Source organism: Schistocerca gregaria, unplaced genomic scaffold (assembly GCF_023897955.1).
Source record: "Schistocerca gregaria isolate iqSchGreg1 unplaced genomic scaffold, iqSchGreg1.2 ptg001217l, whole genome shotgun sequence".
Taxonomy (NCBI): Eukaryota; Metazoa; Arthropoda; class Insecta; order Orthoptera; family Acrididae; genus Schistocerca; species Schistocerca gregaria.
In genome coordinates this window covers 30,001-36,179 of record NW_026062539.1, presented here as the reverse complement: position 1 = coordinate 36,179, position 6,179 = coordinate 30,001, and the positions used below count along the sequence as shown (strand labels likewise).

Genomic DNA, 6,179 nt, shown 5'->3' with positions numbered 1-6,179 from the left:
ACTGTGGCTGTACCAGTTTATCGCTTAACCTAACTGTGGCTGTACCAGTTTATCGCTTAACCTAACTGTGGCTGTACCAGTTTATCGCTTAACCTAACTGTGGCTGTACCAGTTTATCGCTTAACCTAACTGTGGCTGTACCAGTTTATCGCTTAACCTAACTGTGGCTGTACCAGTTTATCGCTTAACCTAACTGTGGCTGTACCAGTTTATCGCTTAACCTAACTGTGGCTGTACCAGTTTATCGCTTAACCTAACTGTGGCTGTACCAGTTTATCGCTTAACCTAACTGTGGCTGTACCAGTTTATCGCTTAACCTAACTGTGGCTGTACCAGTTTATCGCTTAACCTAACTGTGGCTGTACCAGTTTATCGCTTAACCTAACTGTGGCTGTACCAGTTTATCGCTTAACCTAACTGTGGCTGTACCAGTTTATCGCTTAACCTAACTGTGGCTGTACCAGTTTATCGCTTAACCTAACTGTGGCTGTACCAGATTATCGCTTAACCTAACTGTGGCTGTACCAGATTATCGCTTAACCTAACTGTGGCTGTACCAGTTTATCGCTTAACCTAACTGTGGCTGTACCAGTTTATCGCTTAACCTAACTGTGGCTGTACCAGATTATCGCTTAACCTAACTGTGGCTGTACCAGATTATCGCTTAACCTAACTGTGGCTGTACCAGTTTATCGCTTAACCTAACTGTGGCTGTACCAGTTTATCGCTTAACCTAACTGTGGCTGTACCAGTTTATCGCTTAACCTAACTGTGGCTGTACCAGTTTATCGCTTAACCTAACTGTGGCTGTACCAGTTTATCGCTTAACCTAACTGTGGCTGTACCAGTTTATCGCTTAACCTAACTGTGGCTGTACCAGTTTATCGCTTAACCTAACTGTGGCTGTACCAGTTTATCGCTTAACCTAACTGTGGCTGTACCAGTTTATCGCTTAACCTAACTGTGGCTGTACCAGTTTATCGCTTAACCTAACTGTGGCTGTACCAGATTATCGCTTAACCTAACTGTGGCTGTACCAGATTATCGCTTAACCTAACTGTGGCTGTACCAGATTATCGCTTAACCTAACTGTGGCTGTACCAGATTATCGCTTAACCTAACTCAATTTGTCCCTTAACCTAACTCAATTTGTCCCTTAACCTAACTCAATTTGTCCCTTAACCTAACTCAATTTGTCCCTTAACCTAACTCAATTTGTCCCTTAACCTAACTCAATTTGTCCCTTAACCTAACTCAATTTGTCCCTTAACCTAACTCAATTTGTCCCTTAACCTAACTCAATTTGTCCCTTAACCTAACTCAATTTGTCCCTTAACCTAACTCAATTTGTCCCTTAACCTAACTCAATTTGTCCCTTAACCTAACTCAATTTGTCCCTTAACCTAACTCAAGTTGTCCCTTAACCTAACTCAAGTTGTCCCTTAACCTAACTCAAGTTGTCCCTTAACCTAACTCAAGTTGTCCCTTAACCTAACTCAAGTTGTCCCTTAACCTAACTCAAGTTGTCCCTTAACCTAACTCAAGTTGTCCCTTAACCTAACTCAAGTTGTCCCTTAACCTAACTCAAGTTGTCCCTTAACCTAACTCAAGTTGTCCCTTAACCTAACTCAAGTTGTCCCTTAACCTAACTCAAGTTGTCCCTTAACCTAACTCAAGTTGTCCCTTAACCTAACTCAAGTTGTCCCTTAACCTAACTCAAGTTGTCCCTTAACCTAACTCAAGTTGTCCCTTAACCTAACTCAAGTTGTCCCTTAACCTAACTCAAGTTGTCCCTTAACCTAACTCAAGTTGTCCCTTAACCTAACTCAAGTTGTCCCTTAACCTAACTCAAGTTGTCCCTTAACCTAACTCAAGTTGTCCCTTAACCTAACTCAAGTTGTCCCTTAACCTAACTCAAGTTGTCCCTTAACCTAACTCAAGTTGTCCCTTAACCTAACTCAATTTGTCCCTTAACCTAACCCACGTTGTCCCTTAACCTAACTCAAGTTGTCCCTTAACCTAACTCAAGTTGTCCCTTAACCTAACTCAAGTTGTCCCTTAACCTAACTCAAGTTGTCCCTTAACCTAACTCAAGTTGTCCCTTAACCTAACTCAAGTTGTCCCTTAACCTAACTCAAGTTGTCCCTTAACCTAACTCAAGTTGTCCCTTAACCTAACTCAAGTTGTCCCTTAACCTAACTCAAGTTGTCCCTTAACCTAACTCAAGTTGTCCCTTAACCTAACTCAAGTTGTCCCTTAACCTAACTCAAGTTGTCCCTTAACCTAACTCAAGTTGTCCCTTAACCTAACTCAAGTTGTCCCTTAACCTAACTCAAGTTGTCCCTTAACCTAACTCAAGTTGTCCCTTAACCTAACTCAAGTTGTCCCTTAACCTAACTCAAGTTGTCCCTTAACCTAACTCAAGTTGTCCCTTAACCTAACTCAATTTGTCCCTTAACCTAACTCAATTTGTCCCTTAACCTAACTCAATTTGTCCCTTAACCTAACTCAATTTGTCCCTTAACCTAACTCAATTTGTCCCTTAACCTAACTCAATTTGTCCCTTAACCTAACTCAATTTGTCCCTTAACCTAACTCAATTTGTCCCTTAACCTAACTCAATTTGTCCCTTAACCTAACTCAAGTTGTCCCTTAACCTAACTCAAGTTGTCCCTTAACCTAACCCACGTTGTCCCTTAACCTAACCCACGTTGTCCCTTAACCTAACCGACGTTGTCCCTTAACCTAACCGACGTTGTCCCTTAACCTAACCGACGTTGTCCCTTAACCTAACCGACGTTGTCCCTTAACCTAACCGACGTTGTCCCTTAACCTAACCCACGTTGTCCCTTAACCTAACCCACGTTGTCCCTTAACCTAACCCACGTTGTCCCTTAACCTAACCCACGTTGTCCCTTAACCTAACCCACGTTGTCCCTTAACCTAACCCACGTTGTCCCTTAACCTAACCCACGTTGTCCCTTAACCTAACCCACGTTGTCCCTTAACCTAACCCACGTTGTCCCTTAACCTAACCCACGTTGTCCCTTAACCTAACCCACGTTGTCCCTTAACCTAACCCACGTTGTCCCTTAACCTAACCCACGTTGTCCCTTAACCTAACCCACGTTGTCCCTTAACCTAACCCACGTTGTCCCTTAACCTAACCCACGTTGTCCCTTAACCTAACCCACGTTGTCCCTTAACCTAACCCACGTTGTCCCTTAACCTAACCCACGTTGTCCCTTAACCTAACCCACGTTGTCCCTTAACCTAACCCACGTTGTCCCTTAACCTAACCCACGTTGTCCCTTAACCTAACCCACGTTGTCCCTTAACCTAACCCACGTTGTCCCTTAACCTAACCCACGTTGTCCCTTAACCTAACCCACGTTGTCCCTTTGCCTAACATAGTTCACTGCTCGGAATCTCTGGTGTCGTTGTTATCCTCATGTAGATGTCTTGCGAGTGTTGCTTACTTTCCACATATTCCTGCTATCCACTGTCAATTGTACTGCAATAGGACTATATCGCCGACCCCCCCCCTCCCCCCCCTCTGTCCCCCTCTGTCCCCCTCTTTGTGTCTCTGTCCTCTCAAGCTGGTCGGTCTGGCGTTTGAGTGTTAAATGAGCCTCGCAGCTGTTCAGTTGCATTCAGATGTCGACGCCCTCAGTGTACGTCGTGGTATGGTCTGTGTCCATTGTCCGCTGATGTCGTACGCGTAACCCACACGCTGTACCGATCATCGGTCGTTACGTACAGAGTGAAGTAGTGTGATACGTGTGACCGTACGCTGGCTGTGCCCAACGGTGTCGAATCTCAATTTCCATATGTTGTGCTTGATGCTACTTGTCTCGTCTCCCAATAACAGCTAGGTTGCACTGTGGTACGCCGTAGAGGCGTGTGGGAGGAACGTACGAACGCATTGTATGTCACCCTGGGTCGCTGGGGGTGGTGGTGCGGTGAGTCAGGTCAGGTCAGGTCAGCGTGAGCCGTCTGATGTAGTGACGCGTGTATTCCGACTTTGTCGTATTGCCTCACACAAAGTGCTACCCTGGTGGACCGCGTTCCATATCTGGGACATGCCGCAGATGCCGGTTGACAGTGGATCGCGGAAGGTACATCGCATACGTGCGCGGGCCACCTTCCACGTGTTCTCTTCTGCACATGTCGCAGTGTGTATGTGGTCTGATGTAGCGTGTCGTGACACATGACATCCTGGCATGCAAGAATTGTTGAATTCGCAAATGTAGGTGGACATCTACGTTTACTGCCCAAGATACGCAAATGAACTGGAAATCCGTTGTTGAGCGGTTGTTCACGCTGGAGGTGAATCTGTGATGGCGACGATCGGTACAGCTATTAACCGGTTGTTTCAGCGGTACCCGCCACATCCACACGCGTGACTAGGCCCATGTGGGTATGAAGCGATACGCGGCGGTGGCTTGGTGGGACTGTTCCCGGCCGGTGAAGGGGGGCCGCCCGGCGTGTTGGCCGCGCGCTGCGTGGGCGCACGCGCAACAGGCGGCTGGTGGGGGGCGCCGAGTGGCAGGAGCGCCAGCCGACGGGCCCGGCAGGCGGCGCAGCTACGCTGCGGCGCACCCTGCACGCGGCGCCTGGCGGCCAAAGTTGGTTCAGCCGAGCCCGGTGCGAAGCGCGGTGGACATCTGCAGTGTGCTGGTCTGATTGAGGACTGTGTGCGTTGAGGATGCGCCGCCGCCTGGCACTCGGCGCCGCGACGCCGTCTGCTGCTCGGTCGCCCCAGCGGTTCTCGCAGGTGGTTTGTATCGCAGTTGTGCGGACGTGTTGGCGCGTGCGCTGTGCTGGGAGAGTTCGCTTCTGCACCCAAGTGGGGCTTTGCCCTTGTGTGGCGCTGGCGTTGGAGCTGCCGGTCACCATAGGTGGCGCGTGTTGTCTCCCGCCGGCAATGCCACGACAGCACGCTCCCGGGCCTCTGTCGGCAGCGGCAAGCTCAGTTGGGAGCAAGGGTGTTCGCACTAAAACCGTCTACTCGCCTAACTCCGGGCGATTGCGCCTCTCTCGAAACCGACCAAGTACCTAGGACGGCGCTGCGCGCCGCCGGGACCTGAGAGGGTTTCGAGGTGTATCGTGCAGGGGAGCTCGGCCTCCTCCTGTTTGCAGAATAATTGAGCGGACGCTTGCGTGTTCGCGCGGGCCCCCGGGACACACTCCCGGGCGGCCGGCTGCTCAGCTCTAGTTGACGCAGCTCCCTGGTTGATCCTGCCAGTAGTCATATGCTTGTCTCAAAGATTAAGCCATGCATGTCTCAGTACAAGCCGCATTAAGGTGAAACCGCGAATGGCTCATTAAATCAGTTATGGTTCCTTAGATCGTACCCACGTTACTTGGATAACTGTGGTAATTCTAGAGCTAATACATGCAAACAGAGTCCCGACCAGAGATGGAAGGGACGCTTTTATTAGATCAAAACCAATCGGATTGGCTTGTCTGGTCCGTTTGCCTTGGTGACTCTGAATAACTTTGGGCTGATCGCACGGTCCTCGTACCGGCGACGCATCTTTCAAATGTCTGCCTTATCAACTGTCGATGGTAGGTTCTGCGCCTACCATGGTTGTAACGGGTAACGGGGAATCAGGGTTCGATTCCGGAGAGGGAGCCTGAGAAACGGCTACCACATCCAAGGAAGGCAGCAGGCGCGCAAATTACCCACTCCCGGCACGGGGAGGTAGTGACGAAAAATAACGATACGGGACTCATCCGAGGCCCCGTAATCGGAATGAGTACACTTTAAATCCTTTAACGAGTATCTATTGGAGGGCAAGTCTGGTGCCAGCAGCCGCGGTAATTCCAGCTCCAATAGCGTATATTAAAGTTGTTGCGGTTAAAAAGCTCGTAGTTGGATTTGTGTCCCACGCTGTTGGTTCACCGCCCGTCGGTGTTTAACTGGCATGTATCGTGGGACGTCCTGCCGGTGGGGCGAGCCGAAGGGGTGCTTTCGCGTCCCGAGGCGGACCCCGTTTAAATCCTACCAGGGTGCTCTTTGTTGAGTGTCTCGGTGGGCCGGCACGTTTACTTTGAACAAATTAGAGTGCTTAAAGCAGGCAAGCCCGCCTGAATACTGTGTGCATGGAATAATGGAATAGGACCTCGGTTCTATTTTGTTGGTTTTCGGAACCCGAGGTAATGATTAATAGGGA

At 49.2% G+C, this 6,179-nt stretch overlaps 1 non-coding gene across 1 annotated transcript in view; it reads left to right on the top strand.

The window, feature by feature from the left end:
• The first annotated feature begins 5,228 nt into the window (after positions 1-5,228).
• Positions 5,229-6,179, top strand: part of LOC126329787 (small subunit ribosomal RNA) — a 1,893-nt gene continuing 942 nt past the window's right edge. Inside the window, exon 1 of the ribosomal RNA XR_007562539.1 lies at positions 5,229-6,179. This exon is cut by the window's right edge and continues 942 nt beyond it. This is a non-coding gene — a ribosomal RNA (small subunit ribosomal RNA).